The following is a 13,586-nucleotide window of genomic DNA, read 5'->3' on the forward strand; positions in this document are numbered from 1 at the left end:
TCAAATGTTACTATTTATTTATATTAACCTTGTGTTTCACCCTCTCCTTCAGCCAAAGGTTGGTGAAGGTGATCTCCACTGCGTTGGAGAACCCACTGAGTCCAGTCCAGGACAACACTGAGCAGCAGGTATGTTCTGTTCGTTCATGGAACCCACTGAGTCCAGTCCAGGACAACACTGAGCAGAAGGTGTGTTCTGTTAGTTCATGGAACCCACTGAGTCCAGTCCAGGACAACACTGAGCAGCAGGTATGTTCTGTTCGTTCATGGAACCCACTGAGTCCAGTCCAGGACAACACTGAGCAGCAGGTATGTTCTGTTAGTTCATGGAACCCACTGAGTCCAGTCCAGGACAACACTGAGCAGAAGGTGTGTTCTGTTCGTTCATGGAACCCACTGAGTCCAGTCCAGGACAACACTGAGCAGCAGGTATGTTCTGTTAGTTCATGGAACCCACTGAGTCCAGTCCAGGACAACACTGAGCATGGAACCCACTGAGTCCAGTCCAGGACAACACTGAGCAGCAGGTATCTTCTGTTAGTTCATGGAACCCACTGAGTCCAGTCCAGGACAACATTGACCATGTTAACGTGACCTCTACTGTATTCTATATTCTAGTAGGAGGCAGAGCAGCTTACAGTATGGTGATGAGCATTTTGACCATGTTAACGTGACCTCTACTGTATTCTATATTCTAGTAGGAGGCAGAGCAGCTTACAGTATGGTGATGAGCATTTTGACCATGTTAATGTGACCTCAGCTGTATTCTATATTCTAGTAGGAGGCAGAGCAGCTTACAGTATGGTGATGAACATTTTGACCATGTTAATGTGACCTCAGCTGTATTCTATATTCTGTAGGAGGCTGACCCTCAGAGCTGTGGTGTATTCTATATTCTATAGGAGGCTGACCCTCAGAGCTGTGGTGTATTCTATATTCTGTAGGAGGCTGACCCTCAGAGCTGTGGTGTATTCTATATTCTATAGGAGGCTGACCCTCAGAGCTGTGGTGTATTCTATATTCTATAGGAGGCTGACCCTCAGAGCTGTGGTGTATTCTATATTCTGTAGGAGGCTGACTCTCAGAGCTGTGGTGTATTCTATATTCTGTAGGAGGCTGACCCTCAGAGCTGTGGTGTATTCTATATTCTGTAGGAGGCTGACCCTCAGAGCTGTGGTGTATTCTATATTCTGTAGGAGGCTGACCCTCAGCTGTGGTGTATTCTATAGGAGGCTGACCCTCAGCTGTGGTGTATTCTATATTCTATAGGAGGCTGACCCTCAGAGCTGTGGTGTATTCTATATTCTATAGGAGGCTGACCCTCAGAGCTGTGGTGTATTCTATATTCTGTAGGAGGCTGACTCTCAGAGCTGTGGTGTATTCTATATTCTGTAGGAGGCTGACCCTCAGAGCTGTGGTGTATTCTATATTCTGTAGGAGGCTGACCCTCAGAGCTGTGGTGTATTCTATATTCTGTAGGAGGCTGACCCTCAGCTGTGGTGTATTCTATAGGAGGCTGACCCTCAGCTGTGGTGTATTCTATATTCTATAGGAGGCTGACCCTCAGAGCTGTGGTGTATTCTATATTCTATAGGAGGCTGACCCTCAGAGCTGTGGTGTATTCTATATTCTGTAGGAGGCTGACCCTCAGAGCTGTGGTGTATTCTATATTCTGTAGGAGGCTGACCCTCAGCTGTGGTGTATTCTATAGGAGGCTGACCCTCAGCTGTGGTGTATTCTATAGGAGGCTGACCCTCAGCTGTGGTGTATTCTATATTCTATAGGAGGCTGACCCTCAGAGCTGTGGTGTATTCTATATTCTATAGGAGGCTGACCCTCAGAGCTGTGGTGTATTCTATATTCTATAGGAGGCTGACCATCAGAGCTGTGGTGTATTCTATATTCTATAGGAGGCTGACCCTCAGAGCTGTGGTGTATTCTATATTCTATAGGAGGCTGACTCTCAGAGCTGTGGTGTATTCTATATTCTATAGGAGGCTGACCCTCAGCTGTGGTGTATTCTATATTCTATAGGAGGCTGACCCTCAGAGCTGTGGTGTATTCTATATTCTATAGGAGGCTGACCCTCAGAGCTGTGGTGTATTCTATATTCTGTAGGAGGCTGACTCTCAGAGCTGTGGTGTATTCTATATTCTGTAGGAGGCTGACCCTCAGAGCTGTGGTGTATTCTATATTCTGTAGGAGGCTGACCCTCAGAGCTGTGGTGTATTCTATATTCTGTAGGAGGCTGACCCTCAGCTGTGGTGTATTCTATAGGAGGCTGACCCTCAGCTGTGGTGTATTCTATATTCTATAGGAGGCTGACCCTCAGAGCTGTGGTGTATTCTATATTCTATAGGAGGCTGACCCTCAGAGCTGTGGTGTATTCTATATTCTGTAGGAGGCTGACTCTCAGAGCTGTGGTGTATTCTATATTCTGTAGGAGGCTGACCCTCAGAGCTGTGGTGTATTCTATATTCTGTAGGAGGCTGACCCTCAGAGCTGTGGTGTATTCTATATTCTGTAGGAGGCTGACCCTCAGCTGTGGTGTATTCTATAGGAGGCTGACCCTCAGCTGTGGTGTATTCTATATTCTATAGGAGGCTGACCCTCAGAGCTGTGGTGTATTCTATATTCTATAGGAGGCTGACCCTCAGAGCTGTGGTGTATTCTATATTCTGTAGGAGGCTGACCCTCAGAGCTGTGGTGTATTCTATATTCTGTAGGAGGCTGACCCTCAGCTGTGGTGTATTCTATAGGAGGCTGACCCTCAGCTGTGGTGTATTCTATAGGAGGCTGACCCTCAGCTGTGGTGTATTCTATATTCTATAGGAGGCTGACCCTCAGAGCTGTGGTGTATTCTATATTCTATAGGAGGCTGACCCTCAGAGCTGTGGTGTATTCTATATTCTATAGGAGGCTGACCATCAGAGCTGTGGTGTATTCTATATTCCATAGGAGGCTGACCCTCAGAGCTGTGGTGTATTCTATATTCTATAGGAGGCTGACTCTCAGAGCTGTGGTGTATTCTATATTCTATAGGAGGCTGACCCTCAGCTGTGGTGTATTCTATATTCTATAGGAGGCTGACCCTCAGAGCTGTGGTATATTCTATATTCTGTAGGAGGCTGACTGTCAGAGCTGTGGTGTATTCTATATTCTGTAGGAGGCTGACCCTCAGAGCTGTGGTGTATTCTATATTCTGTAGGAGGCTGACCCTCAGAGCTGTGGTATATTCTATATTCTGTAGGAGGCTGACTGTCAGAGCTGTGGTGTATTCTGTAGGAGGCTGACTGTCAGAGCTGTGGTGTATTCTATATTCTGTAGGAGGCTGACCCTCAGAGCTGTGGTATATTCTATATTCTGTAGGAGGCTGACTGTCAGAGCTGTGGTGTATTCTATATTCTGTAGGAGGCTGACCCTCAGAGCTGTGGTGTATTCTGTAGGAGGCTGACCCTCAGAGCTGTGGTGTATTCTATATTCTGTAGGAGGCTGACCCTCAGAGCTGTGGTGTATTCTGTAGGAGGCTGACCATCAGAGCTATGGTGTATTCTATATTCTATAGGAGGCTGACCCTCAGAGCTGTGGTGTATTCTATAGGAGGCTGACCCTCAGAGCTGTGGTGCATTCTATATTCTATAGGAGGCTGACCCTCAGCTGTGGTGTATTCTATATTCTATAGGAGGCTGACCCTCAGAGCTGTGGTGTATTCTATATTCTATAGGAGGCTGACCCTCAGAGCTGTGGTGTATTCTATATTCTGTAGGAGGCTGACTCTCAGAGCTGTGGTGTATTCTATATTCTGTAGGAGGCTGACCCTCAGAGCTGTGGTGTATTCTATATTCTGTAGGAGGCTGACCCTCAGAGCTGTGGTGTATTCTATATTCTGTAGGAGGCTGACCCTCAGCTGTGGTGTATTCTATAGGAGGCTGACCCTCAGCTGTGGTGTATTCTATATTCTATAGGAGGCTGACCCTCAGAGCTGTGGTGTATTCTATATTCTATAGGAGGCTGACCCTCAGAGCTGTGGTGTATTCTATATTCTGTAGGAGGCTGACTCTCAGAGCTGTGGTGTATTCTATATTCTGTAGGAGGCTGACCCTCAGAGCTGTGGTGTATTCTATATTCTGTAGGAGGCTGACCCTCAGAGCTGTGGTGTATTCTATATTCTGTAGGAGGCTGACCCTCAGCTGTGGTGTATTCTATAGGAGGCTGACCCTCAGCTGTGGTGTATTCTATATTCTATAGGAGGCTGACCCTCAGAGCTGTGGTGTATTCTATATTCTATAGGAGGCTGACCCTCAGAGCTGTGGTGTATTCTATATTCTGTAGGAGGCTGACCCTCAGAGCTGTGGTGTATTCTATATTCTGTAGGAGGCTGACCCTCAGCTGTGGTGTATTCTATAGGAGGCTGACCCTCAGCTGTGGTGTATTCTATAGGAGGCTGACCCTCAGCTGTGGTGTATTCTATATTCTATAGGAGGCTGACCCTCAGAGCTGTGGTGTATTCTATATTCTATAGGAGGCTGACCCTCAGAGCTGTGGTGTATTCTATATTCTATAGGAGGCTGACCATCAGAGCTGTGGTGTATTCTATATTCCATAGGAGGCTGACCCTCAGAGCTGTGGTGTATTCTATATTCTATAGGAGGCTGACTCTCAGAGCTGTGGTGTATTCTATATTCTATAGGAGGCTGACCCTCAGCTGTGGTGTATTCTATATTCTATAGGAGGCTGACCCTCAGAGCTGTGGTATATTCTATATTCTGTAGGAGGCTGACTGTCAGAGCTGTGGTGTATTCTATATTCTGTAGGAGGCTGACCCTCAGAGCTGTGGTGTATTCTATATTCTGTAGGAGGCTGACCCTCAGAGCTGTGGTATATTCTATATTCTGTAGGAGGCTGACTGTCAGAGCTGTGGTGTATTCTGTAGGAGGCTGACTGTCAGAGCTGTGGTGTATTCTATATTCTGTAGGAGGCTGACCCTCAGAGCTGTGGTATATTCTATATTCTGTAGGAGGCTGACTGTCAGAGCTGTGGTGTATTCTATATTCTGTAGGAGGCTGACCCTCAGAGCTGTGGTGTATTCTGTAGGAGGCTGACCCTCAGAGCTGTGGTGTATTCTATATTCTGTAGGAGGCTGACCCTCAGAGCTGTGGTGTATTCTGTAGGAGGCTGACCATCAGAGCTATGGTGTATTCTATATTCTATAGGAGGCTGACCCTCAGAGCTGTGGTGTATTCTATAGGAGGCTGACCCTCAGAGCTGTGGTGCATTCTATATTCTATAGGAGGCTGACCCTCAGAGCTGTGGTGTATTCTGTAGGAGGCTGACCCTCAGAGCTGTGGTGTATTCTATATTCTATAGGAGGCTGACCCTCAGAGCTGTGGTGTATTCTATATTCTATAGGAGGCTGACCCTCAGATCTGTGGTGTATTCTGTAGGAGGCTGACCCTCAGAGCTGTGGTATATTCTATATTCTGTAGGAGGCTGACCCTCAGAGCTGTGGTGTATTCTATATTCTGTAGGAGGCTGACCCTCAGAGCTGTGGTGTATTCTATAGGAGGCTGACCCTCAGAGCTGTGGTGCATTCTATATTCTGTAGGAGGCTGACCCTCAGAGCTGTGGTGTATTCTATATTCTGTAGGAGGCTGACCCTCAGAGCTGTGGTGTATTCTATATTCTGTAGGAGGCTGACCCTCAGAGCTGTGGTGTATTCTATATTCTGTAGGAGGCTGACCCTCAGAGCTGTGGTGTATTCTGTAGGAGGCTGACCCTCAGAGCTGTGGTGTATTCTATAGGAGGCTGACCCTCAGAGCTGTGGTGTATTCTATATTCTGTAGGAGGCTGACCCTAAGAGCTGTGGTGTATTCTATATTCTATAGGAGGCTGACCCTCAGAGCTGTGGTGTATTCTATATTCTGTAGGAGGCTGACCCTCAGAGCTGTGGTGTATTCTATATTCTATAGAAGGCTGACCCTCAGAGCTGTGGTGTATTCTATATTCTATAGGAGGCTGACCCTCAGAGCTGTGGTGTATTCTATATTCTATAGGAGGCAGACCCTCAGAGCTGTGGTGTATTCTATATTCTATAGGAGGCTGACCCTCAGAGCTGTGGTGTATTCTATATTCTGTAGGAGGCTGACCCTCAGAGCTGTGGTGTATTCTATAGGAGGCTGACCCTCAGAGCTGTGGTGTATTCTATATTCTGTAGGAGGCTGACCCTCAGAGCTGTGGTGTATTCTGTAGGAGGCTGACCATCAGAGCTATGGTGTATTCTATATTCTATAGGAGGCTGACCCTCAGAGCTGTGGTGTATTCTATAGGAGGCTGACCCTCAGAGCTGTGGTGTATTCTATATTCTATAGGAGGCTGACCCTCAGAGCTGTGGTGTATTCTATATTCTATAGGAGGCTGACCCTCAGAGCTGTGGTGTATTCTATATTCTGTAGGAGGCTGACCCTCAGAGCTGTGGTGTATTCTATATTCTATAGGAGGCTGACCCTCAGAGCTGTGGTGTATTCTGTAGGAGGCTGACCCTCAGAGCTGTGGTATATTCTATATTCTGTAGGAGGCTGACCCTCAGAGCTGTGGTGTATTCTATATTCTGTAGGAGGCTGACCCTCAGAGCTGTGGTGTATTCTATAGGAGGCTGACCCTCAGAGCTGTGGTGCATTCTATATTCTGTAGGAGGCTGACCCTCAGAGCTGTGGTGTATTCTATATTCTGTAGGAGGCTGACCCTCAGAGCTGTGGTGTATTCTATATTCTGTAGGAGGCTGACCCTCAGAGCTGTGGTGTATTCTATATTCTGTAGGAGGCTGACCCTCAGAGCTGTGGTGTATTCTGTAGGAGGCTGACCCTCAGAGCTGTGGTGTATTCTATAGGAGGCTGACCCTCAGAGCTGTGGTGTATTCTATATTCTGTAGGAGGCTGACCCTCAGAGCTGTGGTGTATTCTATAGGAGGCTGACCCTCAGAGCTGTGGTGTATTCTATATTCTGTAGGAGGCTGACCCTCAGAGCTGTGGTGTATTCTATATTCTATAGAAGGCTGACCCTCAGAGCTGTGGTGTATTCTATATTCTATAGGAGGCTGACCCTCAGAGCTGTGGTGTATTCTATATTCTGTAGGAGGCAGACCCTCAGAGCTGTGGTGTATTCTATATTCTATAGGAGGCTGACCCTCAGAGCTGTGGTGTATTCTATATTCTGTAGGAGGCTGACCCTCAGAGCTGTGGTGTATTCTATATTCTATAGGAGGCTGACCCTCAGAGCTGTGGTGTATTCTATATTCTATAGGAGGCAGACCCTCAGAGCTGTGGTGTATTCTATATTCTATAGGAGGCAGACCCTCAGAGCTGTGGTGTATTCTATATTCTATAGGAGGCTGACCCTCAGAACTGTGGTGTATTCTGTAGGAGGCTGACCCTCAGAGCTGTGGTGTATTCTATATTCTGTAGGAGGCTGACCCTCAGAGCTGTGGTGTATTCTATATTCTGTAGGAGGCTGACCCTCAGAGCTGTGGTGTATTCTATATTCTGCAGGAGGCAGACCCTCAGAGCTGTGGTGTATTCTATATTCTGTAGGAGGCAGACCCTCAGATCTGTGGTGTATTCTATATTCTGTAGGAGGCTGACCCTCAGAGCTGTGGTGTATTCTGTAGGAGGCTGACCCTCAGAGCTGTGGTGTATTCTATATTCTATAGGAGGCTGACCCTCAGAGCTGTGGTGTATTCTATATTCTGTAGGAGGCTGACCATCAGAGCTGTGGTGTATTCTGTAGGAGGCTGACCCTCAGAGCTGTGGTGTATTCTATATTCTGTAGGAGGCTGACCCTCAGAGCTGTGGTGTATTCTGTAGGAGGCTGACCCTCAGAGCTGTGGTGTATTCTATATTCTGTAGGAGGCTGACCCTCAGAGCTGTGGTGTATTCTATATTCTATAGGAGGCTGACCCTCAGAGCTGTGGTGTATTCTATATTCTATAGGAGGCTGACCCTCAGAGCTGTGGTGTATTCTATATTCTATAGGAGGCTGACCCTCAGAGCTGTGGTGTATTCTATATTCTATAGGAGGCTGACTGTCAGAGCTGTGGTATATTCTGTAGGAGGCTGACCCTCAGAGCTGTGGTGTATTCTATATTCTATAGGAGGCTGACCCTCAGAGCTGTGGTGTATTCTATATTCTGTAGGAGGCTGATCCTCAGAGCTGTGGTGTATTCTATATTCTGTAGGAGGCTGACCCTCAGAGCTGTGGTGTATTCTGTAGGAGGCTGACCCTCAGAGCTGTGGTGTATTCTATATTCTGTAGGAGGCTGACCCTCAGAGCTGTGGTGTATTCTATATTCTATAGGAGGCTGACCCTCAGAGCTGTGGTGTATTCTATATTCTATAGGAGGCTGACCCTCAGAGCTGTGGTGTATTCTATATTCTATAGGAGGCTGACCCTCAGAGCTGTGGTGTATTCTATATTCTATAGGAGGCTGACTGTCAGAGCTGTGGTATATTCTGTAGGAGGCTGACCCTCAGAGCTGTGGTGTATTCTATATTCTATAGGAGGCTGACCCTCAGAGCTGTGGTGTATTCTATATTCTGTAGGAGGCTGATCCTCAGAGCTGTGGTGTATTCTATATTCTGTAGGAGGCTGACCCTCAGAGCTGTGGTGTATTCTGTAGGAGGCTGACCCTCAGAGCTGTGGTGTATTCTATATTCTGTAGGAGGCTGACCCTCAGAGCTGTGGTGTATTCTGTAGGAGGCTGACCCTAAGAGCTGTGGTGTATTCTATATTCTGTAGGAGGCTGATCGTCAGAGCTGTGTGTCCAGTGTGGTCCACCAGGCTGACCAGGCCTGCAGACGCCTGGTCTCACAGGCCATGCAGGAGGCCAGAGGTCAGTATTCATCCTTACTGTGATCCTTAAAGCACACACACACACACACACACACACACACACACTGATACAGTTTTCCGGCTGAGAGTACTTAGCGACTCTGAACGGAATGCCAGGCGTAATTTGCAAGCGGAAAATGTTGTCAGCCGTACGCCCACTGGCAGTCGGTCCCTAAAACCCGCCGTGCCGAACGAATGTCAAACAGATGAACAGCACGTGGACATTTTGGGTGTTTACTCTCCCCTTTAAAAGGTAGACTCAGTGAGATGACGTTGCCCGCACGAAATAAACACAATATCCGGTCCATTTCCACAACAACTAAAAGAGGTTTTGAAGCACAAGACGACTAAACTTCTCTGTTTTGGGGGGGGACCCGTACCAACCACGTCGTGGCAGCATGAAGCTCCCCTCGTAACACGTGTCAGATACTCTTGACTGTGTGAGAACATGGCAGTAGAGTCTTGCCTCGCGCTCATCTCAAAATTTTGTTTTAACGTCATCTGGAGTCTAACTTTTAAAAAATAGAGTTAATAGTGGCAAGGCATGTAGTAGCCTAGTGGTTAGATTGTAGAGGCGGCAGGGTAGCCTAGTGGTTAGAGTGTAGAGGTGGCAGGGTAGCCTAGTGGTTAGAGTGTAGAGCGTTGGACTAGTAACCGGAAGGTTGCGAGTTCAAACTCCGAGCTGACAAGGTACAAATCTGTCGTTCTGCCCCTGAACAGGCAGTTAACCCCACTGTTCCCAGGCCGTCATTGAAAATAAGAATTTGTTCTTAACTGACTTGCCTGGTTAAATAAAGGTAAAATAAAAACAGAGAGAATGAATGATTATATTGTATGTTTCCAAGTAGAATGTTTCTTGACTCACTACCTCCCTTTACTTCTTTATACGTTCACCAGTAAATCACAACTCTTCATCCTCTATGTTCAGAACATCAACTTCCCCCAGAGAGGATGAGGTCTCTGGCAGCCGACTTCAATGAATCCAAAAGCACATTTCTCCAGGACCTGCGGAGACAGGTTCTCCGCGGCCTTCCCTTAACCCAGGGAGAGGACGTGGAGGGGGTCGTGAACAGAGCCGTGGACGTCTTCAACAAAGAGAAACAGGAAATCATTGCAAGACACCTTCCTCCTTATGACAGAATAAAATGACACAGATAATGAGGGATGGATGACAGCCATTATGTAACTTTCATTGATTCTATGGAAATAGTCATACATATTAACGTTAGTGATTACATTTCTTTATTTTTCTGACAAAATGTCCAACCTGTTAGGTGCATATACAGGGTGGAACCTAGCAAGGTGGAACCTAACAGGGTGGAAATGTGGAGGCTAACGTAGCCGTAGCACTGGGTGGAACCTAGCAAGGTGGAACCTAACAGGGTGGAAATGTGGAGGCTAACGTAGCCGTAGCACTGGGTGGAACCTAGCAAGGTGGAACCTAACAGGGTGGAACCTAACAGGGTGGAAGTGTGGAGGCTAACTTAGCCGTAGCACTGGGTGGAACCTAGCAAGGTGGAACCTAACAGGGTGGAACCTAACAGGGTGGAAATGTGGAGGCTAACTTAGCCGTAGCACTGGGTGGAACCTAGCAAGGTGGAACCTAACAGGGTGGAAATGTGGAGGCTAACTTAGCCGTAGCACTGGGTGGAACATAGCAAGGTGAAAATGTGGAGGCTAACTTAGCCGTAGCACTGGGTGGAACCTAACAGGGTGGAACCTAACAGGGTGGAAATGTGGAGGCTAACTTAGCCGTAGCACTGGGTGGAACCTACCAAGGTGGAAATGTGGAGGCTAACTTAGCCGTAGCACTGGGTGGAACCTAGCAAGGTGGAACCTAACAGGGTGGAAATGTGGAGGCTAACTTAGCCGTAGCACTGGGTGGAACCTAGCAAGGTGGAACCTAACAGGGTGGAAATGTGGAGGCTAACTTAGCCGTAGCACTGTGAGTGATCAAGATCCAGCTAGCATAATGGTGCCCACTTGAAGATAATTTTTTTACTGTTCTGACAAACACAATTTGAAATGATCAAATGTTCATCTAATTTAGCCGAACAGCAGGGGACATTTTAAGAGTGAGACCGTACTGACTAACATCATGAAACATTAAAATGTAGATGTAAACCGAGTGTTGTTACTTAATGTGGCGTTGCGTTGCTATGGACACTTCCTGATTGTGATGTCATCATCCACTGAAAACAAAAACGGTCAAAAATGCAAACAAAAATTCCCATTGAGATCGATATGTTTTGTGTTTTTATGGAAAAGGACACCTACCTTTCTATTTAAAGCCCTTTGGAATAGTGAATAAGAGGTGTTATTTCCTGGGGACAGAAAAGGCACTGCATAACAGGAATGAATGACCCGGTCTGTGAGAGACACAAATCTTGCTTGTTTGTAGGTGACCAAATACTTATTTTCCACCATAATTTGCAAATAAATTCATTAAAAATCCTACAATGTGATTTTCTGTTTTTTTTTCTCTCATTTTGTCTGTCATAGTTGAAGTGTACCTATGATGACAATTACAGGCCTCTCTCATCTTTTTAAGTGGGAGAACTTGCACAATTGGTGGCCGAATATGTAACCACTGTATATGGTTTTATAGAGGGCTGTTTGACAACATGTAGTACAATGTCCATGTATATGGTTTTATAGAGGGCTGTTTGACAACATGTAGTACAATGTCCATGTACATGGTTTTATAGAGGGCTGTTTGACAACCTGTAGTACGATGTCCATGTACATGGTTTTATAGAGGGCTGTTTGACAACATGTAGTAAGTACAATGTCCATGTACATGGTTTTATAGAGGGCTGTTTGACAACCTGTAGTACGATGTCCATGTACATGGTTTTATAGAGGGCTGTTTGACAACATGTAGTACAATGTCCATGTACATGGTTTTATAGAGGGCTGTTTGACAACATGTAGTACAATGTCCATGTATATGGTTTTATAGAGGGCTGTTTGACAACATGTAGTACAATGTCCATGTATATGGTTTTATAGAGGGCTGTTTGACAACATGTAGTACAATGTCCATGTATATGGTTTTATAGAGGGCTGTTTGACAACATGTAGTACAATGTCCATGTACATGGTTTTATAGAGGGCTGTTTGACAACATGTAGTACAATGTCCATGTATATGGTTTTATAGAGGGCTGTTTGACAACATGTAGTACAATGTCCATGTATATGGTTTTATAGAGGGCTGTTTGACAACATGTAGTACAATGTCCATGTATATGGTTTTATAGAGGGCTGTTTGACAACATGTAGTACAATGTCCATGTACATGGTTTTATAGAGGGCTGTTTGACAACATGTAGTACAATGTCCATGTACATGGTTTTATAGAGGGCTGTTTGACAACATGTAGTACAATGTCCATGTATATGGTTTTATAGAGGGCTGTTTGACAACATGTAGTACAATGTCCATGTACATGGTTTTATAGAGGGCTGTTTGACAACATGTAGTACAATGTCCATGTACATGGTTTTATAGAGGGCTGTTTGACAACATGTAGTACAATGTCCATGTACATGGTTTTATAGAGGGCTGTTTGACAACATGTAGTACGATGTACATGGTTTTATAGAGGGCCGTTTGACAACATGTAGTACAATGTCCATGTACATGGTTTTTGCATGATGGTCTCATGGTGGTCCTGTGTAGCTCAGTTGGTAGAGCATGGCGCTTGTAACGCCAGGGTAGTGGGTTCGATCCCCGGGACCACCCATACGTAGAATGTATGCACACATGACTGTAAGTCGCTTTGGATAAAAGCGTCTGCTAAATGGCATATATTATTATTATTATTATTATTATTATTATTATTATGTCCATGTATATGGTTTTTGCATGATGGTCTCAAGTTAGGCGAAGGGAGGGAGGCCTCCTTAACGCGCAACAAGATAAATTATCTTCAGCACCACGGACAGCACCAGCGAATATTCACTTATTTCATGATTTCTGTTTTGTTGAAATATAAACTATAGAAGAGTCCCTGTCAATTTGAATATTTTACTTCCTGGGAAGGCAACTTTCCCGCAGGAAACATGTCACACAACTATACCATGTCATCAAATAGTCTTTGCGTGACCTCTACCCCTCTCTACGTGAACTCTATACCCCTCTCTACGTGACCTCTATAGCCCTCTCTATGTGACCTCTATACCCCTCTCTACATGACTTCTATACCCCTCTCTACGTGACCTCTATACCCCTCTCTACGTGACCTCTATACCCCTCTCTACTTGACCTCTATACCCCTCTCTACATGACCTCTATACCCCTCTCTACGTGACCTCTATACCCCTCTCTACGTGACCTCTATACCCCTCTCTACATGACCTCTATACCCCTCTCTACGTGAACTCTATACCCCTCTCTACATGACCTCTATACCCCTCTACGTGACCTCTATACCCCTCTCTATGTGACCTCTATACCCCTCTCTGGGTGATCTCTATACCCCTCTCTGGGTGATCTCTATACCCCTCTCTACGTGACCTCTATACCCCTTTCTACGTGACATCTATACCCCTCTCTACGTGACCTCTATACCCCTCTCTACGTGACCTCTATACCCCTCTCTACGTGACCTCTATACCCCTCTCTACGTGACCTCTACCCCTCTCTACGTGACCTCTATACCCCTCTCTACGTGACCTCTATACCCCTCTCTACGTGACCT

The 13,586-nt window shown here is 46.0% G+C and overlaps 1 protein-coding gene and 1 long non-coding RNA gene across 2 annotated transcripts in view; one reads left to right on the forward strand and one right to left on the reverse strand.

Annotated features, from left to right (window-relative positions):
* Nucleotides 1-13,586, reverse strand: part of LOC124018355 (L-seryl-tRNA(Sec) kinase-like) — an 86,498-nt gene that overhangs the window by 5,706 nt on the left and 67,206 nt on the right.
* LOC124018362 lies at nt 50-10,795 on the forward strand. Its single transcript, XR_006835613.1, has 5 exons — nt 50-128; nt 8,790-8,883; nt 9,811-10,265; nt 10,317-10,331; nt 10,662-10,795. It is a non-coding gene; the product is annotated as an uncharacterized LOC124018362 (long non-coding RNA).

Source organism: Oncorhynchus gorbuscha, unplaced genomic scaffold (genome assembly GCF_021184085.1).
Source record: "Oncorhynchus gorbuscha isolate QuinsamMale2020 ecotype Even-year unplaced genomic scaffold, OgorEven_v1.0 Un_scaffold_487, whole genome shotgun sequence".
Lineage (NCBI taxonomy): Eukaryota > Metazoa > Chordata > Actinopteri > Salmoniformes > Salmonidae > Oncorhynchus > Oncorhynchus gorbuscha.